Source organism: Gorilla gorilla, chromosome 14, assembly GCF_029281585.2.
Source record: "Gorilla gorilla gorilla isolate KB3781 chromosome 14, NHGRI_mGorGor1-v2.1_pri, whole genome shotgun sequence".
NCBI classification, from domain to species: domain Eukaryota; kingdom Metazoa; phylum Chordata; class Mammalia; order Primates; family Hominidae; genus Gorilla; species Gorilla gorilla.
In genome coordinates, this window is record NC_073238.2 from 93,051,255 (window position 1) to 93,069,059 (window position 17,805).

The 17,805-nt window shown below is 35.8% G+C and overlaps 1 long non-coding RNA gene across 1 annotated transcript in view; it reads left to right on the forward strand.

Annotated features, from left to right (window-relative positions):
- The window catches only part of LOC129526503 (uncharacterized), a 272,622-nt gene extending 267,968 nt beyond the window's left edge, over positions 1–4,654 (forward strand). The window contains exon 4 of the long non-coding RNA XR_008671162.2: positions 1,541–4,654. This is a non-coding gene — a long non-coding RNA (uncharacterized lncRNA). The remainder of the gene's footprint in view (positions 1–1,540) is intronic.
- Positions 4,655–17,805: the final 13,151 nt, after the last annotated feature.

Sequence of the window (17,805 nt, forward strand, 5' to 3'; positions counted from 1 at the left end):
AAAGAACTTCATCAAAAATCCATGGACATTGCCTTGTTAGAACTTTACACTACTGACAGAACAAGGTAAACAGTAAAATGTCCAAGCAACATTTTCTTTACCAATGTTGAGCTTTCATCTCTGGACAAGCATATAGTTCATTTCATAACTGTTCTTTGTATATAGGTTTTTATTTTGTCTCTAGGGCTATTTTGTTGTTTATTAAAATGAGAGACCATGTATCATTCTCTCTTTATTTTTTATTTATTTATTTTTTTTGAGACAGAGTCTCGTTCCGTTGCCCAGGCTGGAATGCAATGGCATGATCTAGGCTCACTGCAACCTCCACCTCCTGGGTTCAAGCAATTCTACTGCCTCAGCCTCTCAGGTAGCTGGGATTTGCAGGCGTGCACCACCATTCTTGCCTATTTTTTTTTTTTTTTTTTTTTTTTTTAGTAGAGACGGAGTTTCGCCATGTTGGCCAGCCTGGTCTCAAACCCCTGACCTCAGGTGATCCACCTGCCTTGGCCTCCCAAAGTGCTGGGTGAGCCACCGTGCCTGGCCTCATTCTCATTTTTTAAATTAATTCCTTTTCATTTTACCTAGAAAGCCTGGTATCTTTGTCCAGGCTGCTTGGGCTGCTATGAAGAAACACCACAAACTGGGTGGCTCACAAGCAGCAGAACTTTATTTCTCACAGTTTTGTAAGCTGAGAAGTTCAAGATCAAAGTGCCTGTAGATTCTGTGTCTGGTTCATAGATGGTGCCTTCTCCTCATGTCCTCACACGATAGAAGAAATGAGGGGCCTTTCTTAGGCCTCTTTTATATGGGCACTGATCCATTTATGGAGGCTCCACCTCCTTAATCTAATCACTTCCAAAGGCCCCGCTTCCTAATACCGTCATTTTGGGGGTGAGAATTTCAATATATGAATATTGTGTGACCATGAACATTCAGACCATAAAATCTAGTAACAGGATTTGTTCTATCATCATTTAATTTACGCAAACACCAACTGACCAACCAAAGGAAACAGGTCAGTTGAGTGTATAACAATTAACTGTTGGTCTGTGTCTGTAAATCTTGTGTTTGTAATGATTTGGTCCTGGACATTTGAAGATATGTGAAAAAGAAGCTAGAGATTATCTAGTCCAATCTTCTCATTGAGTAAATTAGCAAAGTAAGGCCAAAAGAAGCTAAGTGACTTGCTGTGGTAGGCAGAATTTCAAGATTATTTTTACCTCCCTGTTGTACACATCCTGCATAATCCCCAAGACCGTGAATATGATGGATTTTACTCTCATGATAAGGTTATCCATGGATCTTAAAATAGAGAGATTATTTGGGTGGGCATGACCTAATCTCATAAGCTCTCTAAAAGCAGAGTTTCCTCAGCTCATTGCAGAAAAGTCAGAGATTTGAAGGACTATATGGTTTCAGTGAATTAATGCCAGCTTGGAGAGGGAGGGAGCCACGTGGCAAGGGATGTGAGAGGCCTCAAGTACCTGAGAGCAGCCCCTACCTGACAGCCAGTAAGGAAACATAAACTTTACTCTTACAGCTAAAAGAAGATGCATTCTGCCAACAACTAATGAGCTTGGAAGAGAACTCCAAACCCCAGAAGAGGCCTGTCACATTGGCTAACACCTTGATTTCCACCCACTGAGACCTTGAGCAGAGACTTCAGTTACACCCCACCCAGACTTCTGACCTGCAAAAGTGTGAGCTAATACATGGATGGTGTTTCAAGCTTCTGTTTGTAAAATATTGTTCCCCAGCAATAGAAAAGTAATACATTTATCTAAAATCCTATTGTTGATAAATGAGAGTCCAAGATCTCCTAAGACTTAAAACAAGTCTTTTATCTCCTGCTAGAGACAGAGATAACAAACAGTGATTTAAGAATGCATTTGATCAAGCACCAAGGTATATAATCAAGGTATAGATGCCCATTGGGTGAGGAACAGCCAAACTACTATTCTTTAGTCAATAAGAGAATGTAAAAACTGAGACTTATAATTGGTCAAACATTAATTCTGAATAAAAGAAAACTATTTCAGAGAAAGTGGAATGCATCTCCCACTAAATTGCATGGCTAGGAGTTAAAAAAAAAAAAGGAAGCTACTCCTCCAACATTTTAGCCTTTCAAATCTGGTGGTACCAGCTAGAAACTAAGAGATATTTGGTCTCATGTACCCCATAAATACATACATCTACTATGTTCTCACAAAAATTAAAAATAAATTTTTAAAAGGGAGTATTTGGTGAACAGAATATGAGCTCTGAACATAATCTTGTAAAGGCATCCTTACCCTATTAAGACTCAGGTAAGATTTTTGTGATGTTCAAAATTTTCCATCCCGTTGGTGAAATTACTCTGAAGAAAAGAGTTATGATTTCTGAATTCAGAATAAACCAAATGTCCTTAGTTATTCATCCAGTTAGAGAAGTTCTTTCACTCTCTCTTCTTTCTAAACCCAAATAAGAAATTACTTGCTCAAAGGGAAAAAGGACTCACCAATATTTGTATCTTTCTCGGTGTATATGAGGCCTGGAGTCATGTATGCGGTGATTTCCAGTATCAGTTAGTACCAATTTCCATACATCAGACAGTGTGAAAAATCATGTAATTTCTACCACACGCATCTAACCATTGTGACTTTGCTGATGAGGGAAATAGTGGCTTCATCTTTCCTGTGGCATGCCATCTCTATTAGACTTCGTAAACTGCAGCAGTTGAAATCTTTAACCAGCCATTACTAATAAGCATATGTTAATTGTTGCAGAGATCATAAGCAGGTCAATTAGGAGGCAAAGACTGGAACCAAAGGAAACATTCAGCTAGAGGGAAAATCCAGGGCAGGTGTCGGCCAGCATGGGCTGCCCTGGCGGGAGCTCTAAGCATCTTGGGTAGAAGCTCATTTAACGTTTTGATTTGCTGAATTTGCATTTCAAATTTTCATTCCTAATAGACAATATAGTCAGTCTTTGTTAATGAGGACTCTGATTACATGTGCCATTATAATTGGGAATTAGCAGACCAGCCTTGTTTTGGAGATTAAACCCAAAGCAAATTGGATTAAATACGGTGTGACTGAAACCTCCTCTCTCCCTTTTTGTTTTTTTATCTTGAGTCAAAGGTGAAAAGAAATCCATTGGTTCCAGGCATATGGCTCCTAACTTTATTATCATTTTTAGAGCGTTGATTATACTTTAAAAGATAGCCTTCTTTGGCAGCGTTCATTTATAGCTTTAAAAACTTGTTTATTAAATTTCCTTCCATAAACTGAGGAGATTTAAGAGCAGATCATTAAATACTTGGAACTAATTATAGAATACACACATGTATACAGGTAGATTTGTTATATTTTTATGCAGCATACTATATATAAAAAAGCAATGAGGGAGTAACCCTTTAAAATGAGCTTTAGGTAAAAGTGTACAACTCATCTTCACAGCAATATTATTTGAACTCATTGTTTTATAATCTAGCAAATCTGTGACATTTGCTCTACCAGATGTTAGCATATCATCTTAAATGCAAAGGTGAAATACATTTTATGGTAATGTTATCAGTTCACAAAAACCCTTTTTATCATTTTATCGTGACAATTACAATGCAATTTTTACATTTTAGACTGTAAATATCATAACCCTTAAGTGACATATAGCTTAGGGTTATGTGTTCTTTCTATATTCTCTTGGGTCATTTAATATTGTAATCCAGTTACACTCCAACATTTTCATTATTAAGCTGAAGACCAGTTCTTCAAAAACTATCACTAATCCCAAGACAGTGGAAAATCATGCTTATTAATTCCCATGAGATTCAGTTAGATGTTTGTTTGGCTGTTGGCCACCTTAATTACACAACAAAAGAAGATCTTCACAAGATGAAGAGAAATTCAAATACTTTCTGAGTGCATGTTGGTCTTTGAAGACACACAAATGAGGTTAGACCTGGATATTAATAATCAGGTACACTTTTTCAGCCATAAAAGGTTAACGTGTGGAGAAACGAAGGAAGGGAGACTTTTACATGGGGATGTGGTTTTTATTCCATTGTACTGTGTTTACAGAGGAAAGTAATCTTGGTGGAAAGTAGCTACGCAAATAAAGGTTAAGCTACCATGACCTTACCCACCTAGAAATCTCTTACAATGGAAACAAGAGAAAGTGGTAAAGTTTTCTAGGAATGTGAAATCTATTATAGGAGGATCAGGAATTGTTTCTTGAGGGAAGCTTGTTAATTCTGTAATCGCTCAATTTCATATGTATCACCTAGCCCAGTGCCTGATTTGATGAGATGGGAAAGGTAATGGCAGCTTCAGAGACACAGGTTTGCCTTGAAAATAGATGAGTTCCTATGGCTATGTGTAAGTTCTTTTCTTTCTGATGGAAAAAAAAAATGACTTGTTTCAGTTAAACTAATAGATAATTGCTATTTAAACCATGTATGAGTTTCAGAGTTTTTTTTTTACAAGGGCAGAATGTAATATAATTAACATTGAATTTGCCAAAGTGCTATAATAGTATTAATTTGAAGTTTTATTCCTTAAGTTCCATAGAAGTGAACTGCATTCTCTAACACCAATGCCCAACAAATGAATGAGTTAAGAATCTCGAGTGTTTTGGAGTTATCAAATGATAATAAATTATCACTGTCAAAGTTTAACATTACTGACTAATAATAATTTTCCTTTATCAGATAACAAAGACAAGACAAAAGGATGTCTGGGTTATACATTTAAGTTTGCTAGTTTTATATATTTAATTACATTCGAAATTATTTTATTTAGGCTTTGATTATAGCTAACACCGATAAGGATAATAACTTATTAGTATCCAAAACAGTAATGGTTTAAAATGGTTTGATGGTCACAAAAAGGGACAATTTGCTTCTCACTTATCCTCAATAAATTTGCTGAAGTAAGAATGTGAGATATTTGGAAATTGAAACTGATTTTAAATCTTGGTAACTCTGCCTGATGAATTCAGTAAATGTAGTTTTGGCATGCATGAGTATTATTACTCTTTTTATCTTTGCTATTTTGAGATATTGTTTTTATTTTAGAAATTGCTTTCTTGGTTTTGTAAAGAAAAAAAATGCTCATGCCAAACAGTAAATTCAACAAACAAAAGTTCAATGAAGACCATAATATTCAAAGCCCCACTTTAAAAACTTACTTACAAAGTAACTAAAGGTTACTTTAACATCTTTAACATTTCAATGAACAACTTTCATCACCTCTCTCTATAGAAACACACATATATGAGTATATTTATAATATTTTACATAAAATGAATCAAAATAGGGTGTACATATATTAATCTCTAACTTGATTTTTATCCATATAGGATAAAATCTTTCCATGTCAAAAATGAATATCTGCAACTTAGAAGTATGACAGATAATATTTATCAAACTAAACTGAAGGTTGTGACCTATTAGTAAATTGTGAAATTAGTTTGGTGAAACTCATGTAACATTTTATAAAGGTTATAGAATAGACAAGAATGCAATGGGATGGGAAATATCAGAGTGCACTGTATGTAGTAAAGGTAAGAGTTTTTTCATGAAATTTGTCTCAATAGTGTGGCTATGCCTATACAAGCATGTGCTATGTCACTATGTAAAATGTATTTCATACTGTGGATTGCAGTAAAAACTAAGTCTGAGGGCACAGCTGATAGAGGGTAGACCAGGGAACTTTTACAAACCAAATACCTACTCATCGCCAATGTTGGCATTATTTCCACAGGAGCGTGGACCCGTCTTTGCTTCATCTTCCTTCTCTCCCCACCCCATACGCTGGTGTAGTCAACCATTTTTATTGATGGCTTGTATTGTTGGTGGTGTATTTTGGCAAAACGAACAAGAAATGAAGACTATGCAATAAATGGCTAATTCAATAGGCTTAGGGGTTGCTTATTTTACAGGTTTTCTTTACTGGCCCTTGGTAGGCACCTGATATAGAACCTGTGAGCCCTTGAAATGTCCTCGCCAATGAGTGTCTTTGTATATCTGAGACCTTGGGCCATGCCAGACAATTTATGCTAGCAATGTGATTTATGGTGCATACCCATTTTTGTATGCCTGAGGCTTTGGACCATGTATCAGTTTGACCCGTGGGGGGCTGGATACTGAGAAGCTAGGGCTAGTCCTGCGGGTGCTTCACCAATTAACCACCAACAAAAACCCTAGACAGAAAGGCTCAGCTGAGCTTCCCTGGTCGGCCACACTCACATGTGTTGTCACATATCACTGCTAGGAAAAGTCAGTGCTGCCCATGAGACTCCACTGGGAGAGAACAACTGGAAACCTGGACCTCATTTCTCTTGGGTTTGGCCCTATGCACATTTTTCCTTTGTAGATTTTAATCTGTATTCTCCTTTTACTTCAATCAAGTATAACTATGAGTAGAAGAGCTTTTCTGAGTTCTCTGAATCCTTTTACTGAGTGGTCAAACTTTAGGGCAGTCTTGGAGACCCCACACAACAAAATAGTAATTAGCCTCACTATTTTTAATGGCCACAAAGTATCCTGTGGTATGTATATGCCATAATTTATTTTACCAATCCATTATTGATGGTCATGAATTTTCTGTATTATTTTTGCTTTTGATAATATAAATAATCCTGTATCTACAACTTTTTCAACTTGTTGAAGTTATTATTCCTATCATATCTTTGCAAATGTAAAGGCAAAAATATGTCTCATCTTTAATTTCATTTTCTTGATTGTAATGAGGCTGAATATCTAATCATGTTTGATGGGTCTTTATATTTCTTCTTTTAAGAATTGTCTATTCTATGTGTGTCACTCATTTTTTATTAGAGTACATAGCTTTTAAATATTGATTTGTACTTTAATTTGGATGACTTGAGTAGGTTAGTGAATAAACTTGACTTATAAAATATTTTAAAACAAGTGTAGTCCTATTGTTCCTAAATGCTACAGAAGTGTGCAAGTAGGACTCTTGCCAAGACTATACTGAAGAATAAAGGATTCACATACATATTGGTATATATTGGCTGCTTTGGAAGTAGCGAAAACTGCCTAGTTGTTTTGTTTAAATGATTCATTTTCTTGGCAAAACTTTTCTTCTTATTCTAAGGTATTGCCAAATAAAATTCAGTTCCAGTTTGGTCAAAGCAGCTTTCTAAATAATGGCATTTAACAATAAAGTGGCAAAGAGAAAAAGTTATACAACTGTTACACACTTTTTAAAATAAAATGAGTTTGCATGTATCCACACCTTATACTTAAGAACTAAGCACCAACTGTTCTTTATTCCCAATTAAAAAGCAAGCTCATCTTAGTCAAATGCATTACTGTCAGGTTCACTGAGAGAAACTTACTGAATGCCAGGTACACTTGCCGTGTGTGCCAAACACGTACATACATTTAATTTAATTTTCTGTATAATAGATATCCATGGCAATTGGCTAGTCTTTATAAATGAGAGAGAGAGAGAGAGAGAGAGAGAGACAACAAGCCTGCTAGTAGTGGGCTGGGTACTTGGGGACGCACAAAAATCTTTAAAGACCTTGGGTCACCATTAATGCTAGAGAAACAAAGAATAATAAATGAAGTCTTTCAGCATTTTTTGAGAGGTTTTTTTTCCTCTCTTACATAAATATATTACTCTATAGGGACTCAACTATTCCTCATACTCCTTCTGAAATGGGGGCAGTATTTTATAAGGTGGGACATATTACTGCTAATTTTAAGTATTATTATTGCTGTTGCTATTACTATTAGAAATATAAGTAGTAGATTATTGTTGTGCTTCAAGTGTTTTCACATATATTTTCCCATTATTAAATGGCCATGGCTTTAGCTCTTAAGTCTCTTTTAGCAGTATGTAAAGGCACTTAGGAGAAGAACATAATCAGTCAATATGTTGGCATATTTTTAAGTAATTTAGTTTACCAAAAGCCTTCACCTCTGTGATTTTGCTTCCCTCTTCTGAGGCCTTTCTGGAAGTCTCTGTAACCTGAATTTTTAGGGAGAAGTACATGGTGACTTAGAGAGGTTACTTGCCATACACAGACTTGCAATTGGTACAGTAAATGATAGAGCTGATGTTCTTGATTCATTTATTCATTTATTCATTCAGGACTCTTTTGAGGCCCTGGGATGCATCAATCATCCTGATAAATGGTGAAGACAATATTTAAAATATATATGGCCTGTTTTCTTTAAGGACGTAGTTTAGCAGAGGCATTTTGCATGAAATCATATAACTAAAATGCATTGTCTTGCGTGGTAACAGAAAGATGAAATGCTGTATAGCTCAGAGGAAGGAATGATTACTTTTCTGGGATGGTATGGAGAGGATGAGAAATGTCGAGCAGGATTACAATGCTCAGAGTGTTCCTGGTGTCCCACAAAGAGACCACAGGATATCTCAGAAAGAGCCCAGGAAGAAAGCCTGCAGCTGTTCTGAGGAAGCAAGCTAAAACTAATTGGTAACATTCCATATTCCCTGTCACCATCTTGAAATATATGAAAAGGGATATTATCACTTTGAGAAAAAGTCATTACCTAAACACTGAACCTAAAATATATTCTCACACTGGGTGGGATGAACACATTTAAAATTTTTTTTTAATTTTAAATGTATATTTTAATTAGACGTTTTTACTGAGCACATACATGACAGTTAACCTCCATGGGACAAAGTTTCAAATGTAGAGATAAAAAGTTTTAAAGGAAATTAAAAAGCACACAATCTTGCCATAGGTATATAGGCATTTTTTTCTTCTTATGTGTATTATTTCATAAGTAATAATTTGCTCTTTTTTATATTGACATTGTAAATTAGAGATTTTCAAATTTTATCTAATTTGACATAATTTAACTATTGCCATGTTATTGAACATTTCTCTTGTCTATATAGATTTTCCTGTTTATAAATGATGCGGTTTCTAAGATCTTTTTTGTATTGCTTTCTCCTGTTATTTCATTTTATTTACCTAGAATATTGTTTTCCTAAAATAGATTACCAGAAACAGAATTACTGCGTCAAAGGTGTACCATTTTTTAAACATTTGATATACATTATCAAATTTGTACTTCAGAAAGCTTGTGCCAGTTATATTCCCACCAATATTGACTTGTTTGAGCTTCAGTATTTTTTAATCAACTTGTGTATCATTACATATTAGGAAGAGTAACCCTCTACAGTATTTACTCTAGATATTTTTCTCAGTTTATTTTCTTTTATTACGGTATATAATGTTTCTAAAGCAGAGATTTTAAAAGGGTCAAGCCTATACATCTTTTTCTTTATATGTATATAAATATATTTTAAATTTCAATACTTTGAGGGTACAAGTGGTTTTTAGTTACATGGATGAATTATATAGTGGTGAAGGCTTAGATTTTAGTGTACCCATCACCCAAATTATGTACATTGTACTCAATATTTAGCTTTTTATCCTTCACACCCTTCTCAACCTCCTCAATTCTGAATAGCCAGAGTCCATTATACCACTCTGTATGCCTTTGCATACCCATAGTTTAGCTCCCACTTATAAATGAGAACATATGGTATTTGGTTCTCCATTCCTGAGTTACTTCACTTAGAATAAATGCCCTCCAGCTTCATCCAACTTGCTGCACAAGCCATTATTTCATTCTTCTTTACAGCTGAGTAGTATTCCAGGGTGTATATGTACTACATTTTCTTTATCCACTCATTGTTTGATGGGCACTTACGTTGGTTCCATATTTTTGCAGTTGTGAATTGTGCTGTAGTAAGCGTATGCATGCAGGTGATTTTTTGATATAATGACTTCTTTTCCTTTGGGTAGATATCCAGTAGTGGAATTGCTGGATTGAATGGTATATCTATTTTTAGTTCTTTGAGAAATCTCTGTGCTGTTTTCCATAGAGGTTGTGCTAATTTACATTTCCACCGCCAGCGTATAAGAATTCCCTTTCATCATATCCACGCAATGTCTATTTTTTTACCTTTTTAATAATGGTCATTCTGGCTGGAGTAAGGTAGTATCTCATTGTGGTTTTAATTTGCATTTTGCTGATGAGTAGTGATGTAGAGCATTTTTCCACATGCTTCTTGGCCATTTGTATATCTTTTTTTGAGAACTGTCTGTTCATGTCACTTGCCCACTTTCAATAATTTTTGATGAAATTATTTGTTTTTTTCTTGCTGATTTGTTTGAGTTCCTTGCAGATTCTAGATATTAGTCCTTTGTCAAATGTGTACTTTGCAAATATTTTCTCCTATTCTGTGGTTTGTCTGTTTACTCTAAAGATTATTTCTTTTGCTGGATAGAAGCTTTTTAGTTTAATTCGGTCCCATTTATTTATTTTTGTTTTTGTTGCATTTGGCTTTTGGGGTCTTAGTCATAAATTATTTGCCTAGGACAATGTCCAGGAGAGTTTCTCCTAGGTTTTCTTCTAGAATTTTTATGAGACCTATACACCATTTTTATTGTGGTTTTATTTTTCCACTGTTGTTTTTTAAAAAGCTTATAATATTTTTTTTTCCAGAGAAAGGGTTTAATGATCACAGTGCAGCTGAGCAAGGAGACGGGAGGAACCCCCAAATCTGTCTCTCTGAGGAGTTTTTGGGCTGGGGTTTTTAAGGGGATTATGGAGAGCCAGGGGCTGGAAAATTGGGGTAATTGATTGGTCAGGGTAAGGGAGATGAAATCATCAGGATGTGGAAACTGCATTCTTTGTTGAGTTAGCTTCTCATGGGATCCTTCAGACCAGCTGGTGTCAGTTAGTTTCACCACGATGCAGGACCCAGAAGAATACCTCAGATGAAAAACTCAATGTTTCACAATGTTTATCTATAAAGCAGTTAAGAGAAGAGCTATAATCTTGTAACAGGGTTTATGTGATTCTGGGGCAATAGACAAACTGTAAGGAAACAGGTCGGGGAGTAAGCTGACTTAATCATTAACACTGAGTGTGCTGCAAGCTTGCTTTATTTTCACTTATCCTGATTAATTTTATAAAGTTTATAGGATTGGTTTCACAATTGCTGGATTATATGGTAAGAGTATGTTCAGTTTCATAAAAAACTGCCAAACTGTCTTCCAACGTGGTGGTACAAATTTGCATTCCCAGCAGCATTCTTGTTACTCCAAGTCCTTGCCAGCATTTGGTGTTGTTAGTACTCTGGATTTTGGCTATTCTGATCATTGTGTAATGATATCTCTTTATTATTATTATTTTTTTTTTTTTTTGAGATGGAGTCTCACTCTGTCACCCATGCTAGGGTGCAGTGGCACGATCTGGCCTCACTGCCAGCTTCGCCTCCCAGGTTCACGTCATTCTTCTGCCTCAGCCTCCCGAGTAGCTGGGACTACAGGCACCCGCCACCACGCCTGGCTAATTTTTTGTATTTTTAGTAGAGACAGCGTTTCACCGTGTTAGCCAGGATGGTCTCAATCTCCTGACCTTGTGATCCACCTGCCTTGGCCTCCCAAAGTGCTGGGATTACATCATTATTGTTTTTAGTTGCATTTTCTGATGACATGTTGAACACCTTTTCACATTCACAGACTTATTTGCAGTCTGTATATCTTCTTTGGTGAGGTGTCTCTTAAGGCCTTCGGTCCAGTTTTTAATTGGGTTGTGTGTTTTGTTATTGTTGAGTTTTAAAAGTTCTTTGCGTATTTTGGATAATGGTCCTTTATCTGATAGTTTTGCAAATATTTTCTCCCACTCTAGGGTTTGTCTTCTCGTCTTCATGTTAGTGACTTTTGCAGAGCAGAAGATTTTAATTTTACTGAAGTCTTTCTTGGATCATGTCTTTAATGCTGCATCTAAAAATTAATTGCCATATCCCAGGTCATATAAGTTCCTTCCTATGTTATCTTTTAGTAGTTTTATAATATTGCTTTTCACATTTAGGTCTATGATTCATATGTAGTTAATTTCTTATACATTTTGTTAATTTTTACTTTGCATAAAGCACATATTCCTCTACATAATATGGTGAGCCTCATCCAGTCAGTTCAAGGCCTTAAGAGCAAAGAACAAAGTTCCCAGGTGCAGCCCCTAAACCTTGGACTTTTCAGTGTCCAGAACTATAAAAAAATAAATTTATCTTTTTTTTTTTTTTTTGACAGTCTCCCTCTTTCGCCCAGGCTGGAGTGCAGTGGCACGATCTCAGCTCACGGCAAGCTCCGCCTCCTGGGTTCACGCTATTCTCCTGCCTCAGCCTCCCGAGTAGCTGGGACTGCAGGCGCCTGTCACCACGACCAGCTAATTTTTTTGTATTTTTAGTAGAGACGGGGTTTCACCGTTTTAGCCAAGTTGGTCTTGATCTCCTGACCTCGTGATCCGCCACCCTCGGCCTCCCAAAGTGCTGGGATTACAGGCGTGAGCCACCGCGCCGGGCCAAATTTACCTTCTTTATAAATTACCCTGTCTCAGGTATTCAGTTATAGGAACAGTAAACAAACTAAGCACACAAAGAAGAGATCTTGCGAGCACGCAGAGAGAAGGCAGCCTTCTATAAGCCAGGAAGGAAGTCTTCGTCGGAAACTAAATTTGGCAGCACCTTGATCTTGAATTTCTCAGCCTTGAAAATTTAATCGTTTATTACAAAGGATACTTTAAACAATTCAATTAAACACAGATGAAGAAATATATAGGTCGAGGGCTGGAGGGGGCCCCAAGTGCAGGCAACTATGAAGGATTTTCAAACAGACTTAAGAGCTCCAAATGTCTCCAGTGTCAATAATATGGGCTATAGTAGGGACTGCTATAGCAATATCTTGCTTCTATAAGTCAGAATACACTGATCAGCAGCTGAAATTACATGCTGTGAGTTTTAGCACGTAAGTCTTCTGGAAGGACAAACATTTTAAGTGATTTTAAAGAAATTAACATACTTGACTTTCCTTATTTTTTTGTATAATACAATAAACAATCTAGATTTTTTAAAATATACCCAAAATAAGATAAGAGTCTTCATAAACTGCCTGTAATTGTTCTACTTTTAGATTGGCTAGAGTGACATATGAGTTAAAAATCATTGAACAGCATATACAACAGTGGACTCGACTGTCTCTTTCTTTCTTTCTTTGGACAAATTTTATGGAATATAATTATGGTGTTAAAAGACCCACATGTGTTCCAATAATAGAACACTAGGCATAAATGGGCTAATAAAAGCTTATGTTTCCTGGCTAGGAGCAACTCGAGTTGCCTGTATTATGAAGTACCCATTCACTTAATCTCATCATTTTTGTTGGAAAAGAAGTTAGGACAAAAAATACCTTGTTGGCTTGTCAGTGTCTCTACTTTCTCCAGATGCTATTTGGAGTGACACGTTGGCAGTTGTTCAGTGATAATTCTAAGGCGGCCAGAGCAGAAATGAAGCCAGATTGACACAGACTTCAATTGACGTTTGTGATACTAGATGCTGTGAGAGACCCTTTCCTCAGCCAAACAACAAATGTAGGACATTAATTCATGAACTGTGGTAAAAAGACTCTAAACTCCAAATTCGTTTGACAATTTCCCTTTTATATCCTGGTGAACAAAATGGAGCATGCTTGACTGAATACATGGATACTTTGTGTGAGTTGGGTTAGTAATAATTTGTATGATGAAAATGTATTCTACGTAATAATTGATATCAATCTAGAAGGAGATTGATTTTGTTCAACATTTTTATCCATGACTCTGATGAAAGTATAGAAGGCTTACTGAACAAATTTATAGATAGCACAATGGCTTTTGTATTTGATTACAGCTTCAAATAGAAAAAGATATCAACAAGCTACAGCAATGATGTAAAATCTAGCAAGATAAAATATAATGGGAATGAATACAAGATTCTATATGGAGACTCCATAACACATCAACTATAGATGCAGGATTTAGGAAACAGTGTGGCAGCTGCAGATGCAACAGTGGCTTGGCAGTCACCCCCTCTGTCCTATTTAAGTGTCCCACCTCAATTTGAGATAACAACATTGCATAACTCCTTTGGAATTTTATGAAATTCAGTCCCTTTTAATAGGAGTCAAATATCAGAAACAAACGAGATGACAATTTCACTTTAGCCTTTTAAGATATTTGACTTTTAAGACTTTGACTAAGGCTTCCCATCCCAAAGGACTCCTTTAAGAGAAGTTACACAAACTGGAACTTGTTAGAGAGTAAACAGGAAATGAGTGGGCTTAAAGTCAACCATGGAGAAACAGCTGAGGATTTCATACTTTGCCTTCACCAACTGGGGAAGTTCCTCAATTGTTTTTGTTTTTCAAGGCCTTGAAACCTTCGAAGAATATTGGCCAGATATTTTTGTAGAATGGCCCTCAATTGGGCCTTGTCTGAAGTTCTCTCATGATTAAATACAGGCTTGTGTATTTTTAGCAAGTATTATACAGCCATAGCATAGTACCCTCCTAGGTGCATCATATCAGAAGGCACATGATATCGATATGCTTTCTTACTAATGAGGTTAACTCCAATCATTTGTTAAAGGTAATGTCTTCCAGGCTTTTTCACTGCAAAGTTACTACTTTTCCCTTTGCAATTAATAGATATCTTGTGTGGTGATACTTTGAGTTATGTAAATATATCGTTTCTGATCATAATTTCACACACTAATTTTAGCATCTATGGTGCTTTCTGTTTGCAACAATTACTGTGATGTATCTGTCAAGTCAAATGGTGATTTCCCATTTGCATTATTTCTTTCCACTTATTAATTAAAATCCTACCATAGGGAAGGGCTGCCCCTTCTCTACGTAATTGTTGGTTCGACAATTTTTTCAATTGATTTTTGTATCTATATCAGTATAGGTATAAATAAGTATAGTAATATTTGCTTTATTCTTTGAATTATAATTCACTTTTCTCTAGATTTGACCATGAAAATTACTTCAGATTGGCTCCTGTGTCCCTTCAAAGTCCTTTTGACATATGTTTATCATTTTTTAAGCACTTGCTTAATTTCTGGCACTACACGATGCTCCTGGCTTATCTTGTTTTGTTTTTCTTTTCCTTGTCCTAGTCCTGGAAAGTCATGATGCATTTTATGAAATCAGCAATTTCTCCAAGAAATCCTTCTTTCCCTTATTGGAAAATGGCATTTAAAAACGAAGATCTGGGTGTTAGGTGTGTTTGTTCCTTCTGAGGTGTCATTTCTTCTAGGCCCCCTTAGCATAAAGAACTGGGAAATATAAGTATGTATCCACACACATGCACACACACACATGCACACACATCAATTTCTCTGTCTACCTGTACATATTTTAGAAACCATGAGTTCATATCGATACGTCTCATTCCAGTCCAACACCAGAGGGCTGATTCCAACCTTGTCTCTTCCCTTATTTGTAACTCTTTATCTGACAACGAAAAACCCAGACCTCATTAGCCACAATATATTTACACATTTATTTAATTCCAGATTACATATAAAGTAGTCTCAGAGTCACTAACTCATACTTCTGTGAAAAACAAATTTAAAAACTATTGTCCAATATTTGAGTACAGTTCTTTATGTATATTGTCAAAAGATTGTTTTCCAAATCGACTTGGATCTATTTTTTTATTCCCTACCCACTTCAGTGTGGCTTTGCTATACATTTGTAATGCCGTTAGATTAATTTGTTACTGTTTACATTACACTTTTGGTTCCTCCCTCTTCTAGTTAATTTTAATTATTTATTTTTATGCACGTGAAACATTGACAAGCTTCTAAAACTCAGAATTATACCAAAACCTCATGTACTCAGAAGAGTGTCGTTCTCCTCTTATCCTTTCTATTCTATTCTCATTCCTCCACTCTTTCCTCCATACCTCCTGTAAGTAACCAGTCTCATTACTTCTCATTTATCTTTACTGTGTTGTTTTCCACATATAAGCTGATACACGTTTATTTTCTTATTTTCCTTTCATGCTTACATAAAAAATTAGCCTACTACAGATGCTCTTTGCACTTCTCATTTTTTACTTATCAATACATCCTGGAAAGCATTCCACATCAGTCATAGAGCTCTTCTTCATTCTTTTTTACAGATGCCTCGTATTCCCTTGTACAAACGTATCACAGTTTATCCCACCACTCTTCTATGTATGGGCATTTAGGTTGTTTCACACATTTTATAATTACAAATAATGATGTGATTAATATTCTTACACTTTTATTGTTGATGATGCAATTAAAAACTGTGTACTGTGTTTTATTTATTTAGAATCTGTGTTTTATTGGAGGTGTAATTACAGTGTAAATTCCTGTAAGTGCTATTGCTGGGTCTAAAAGTAAGTGCATATGTAGATTTTTAAAATATGGCCAAATTTTCTTGCATACAGGCTGTAGGTATCACTTTGCCTTCCCTCTAGAAATACATGAGAAAGTACCTATTTTCCCACAAACTTACCAACAGAATATATTATAATGCTTTTTAACTTTTGCCAATCTGTTAGGTGGGAAATAACATCTCAGTGGTGATTTTTTTTTTTTTTTTTTTACCGAGTTTCACTCCTGTTGCTCAGGCTGGAGTGCAGTGGCATGATCTTGACTCACCACAACCTCCGCCTCCCGGGTCCAAGCGATTCTCCTGTCTCAGCCTCCCGAATAGCTGGGATTACAGGCATGCGCCACCATGCCCGGCTAATTTTGTATTTTTAGTAGAGACGGGGTTTCTCCGTGTTTGTCAGGCTGATCTCGAACTCCTGACCTCAGATGATCCACCTGCCTTGGCCTCCCAAAGTGCTGGGATTACAGGCGTGAACCACCGCTCCCGGCCCTCAGTGTTGTTTTAATTTGCACTTATGTAATTATGTGTACATTTGAACATCTTTCCATAGTTTAAAAGCCGTTTGATAACTTTTTTTGTGAATTGTCTATTTATGGATTCATTCCATTCTTCTATTGGGTTTTGGGTCCTCAGTATCTCAATTTTTAAGAGTTCTTAATATATTAGGGATAGCAGACCTTTGTGATGTATGTTACAAATATTTTCTTCTAATGTCTTAATGGTCTTCTGACTTTGTTTATGGTGTTTTTGTCATGAGAAAAAGAAATCTATGGAGTCAAACTTACTTATCAACTACCTTTTTTACTGCCAGATGTTGAGTCATAGTTCAAAAATATTTTCCTATCCCTAGGTTGAGGAGAAATTCAACCATGAATTGGTCTGATATTGATATGGCTTCATATTTCAAATTTTTATAGATATGGAGATTATTCTTATAATATGAGGAATAGATCTAATTTTATTTCTAAATGGCTACTAAGCACCATCATTTGCAAAATTTACCTTTGCTCAAATGATTTCAGCTACAATCTTTAATATATACTAATTTTATGTATATACTTGGCTTTATTTCTCGGTTATTTTCTGTTCCACTCATGTGTTTGTCTTCTTATGTGCCGATATAATAATGTTTTAATTACAGAGACTTATAGTATGTTTTAATGTCTGGCTGTTTTTCTTTGTGTGTTTTTCTGAGCATTCTTCCATGTTTGTTATTCCATATAAACTTTGGTATCAATTTGCCTAATAAAAGCTTCAACATAGAGTTTTAATCTAAGTTTGATAGCTATTTGGAGACAGTTTACTTCAAACTTTTTAACAGCCAGATCTGTCCAAAGACAGAATGGCGTTCGTATGGGTGGAGATGTTTAAGCATTGCTAGGTTGGACTAGTGCTTTTCTGACTTTAACGTATACATGAACCACCTGAGGATCTTGTTTAATTCAATCACCCAAAGATACTATTTAATTTAACCACCTGAGGGTATTGTGTAATTAATTGCTATGGTACAGATGGAATAATACACCAGTCACTGGAACCCATGGGCACATTCAT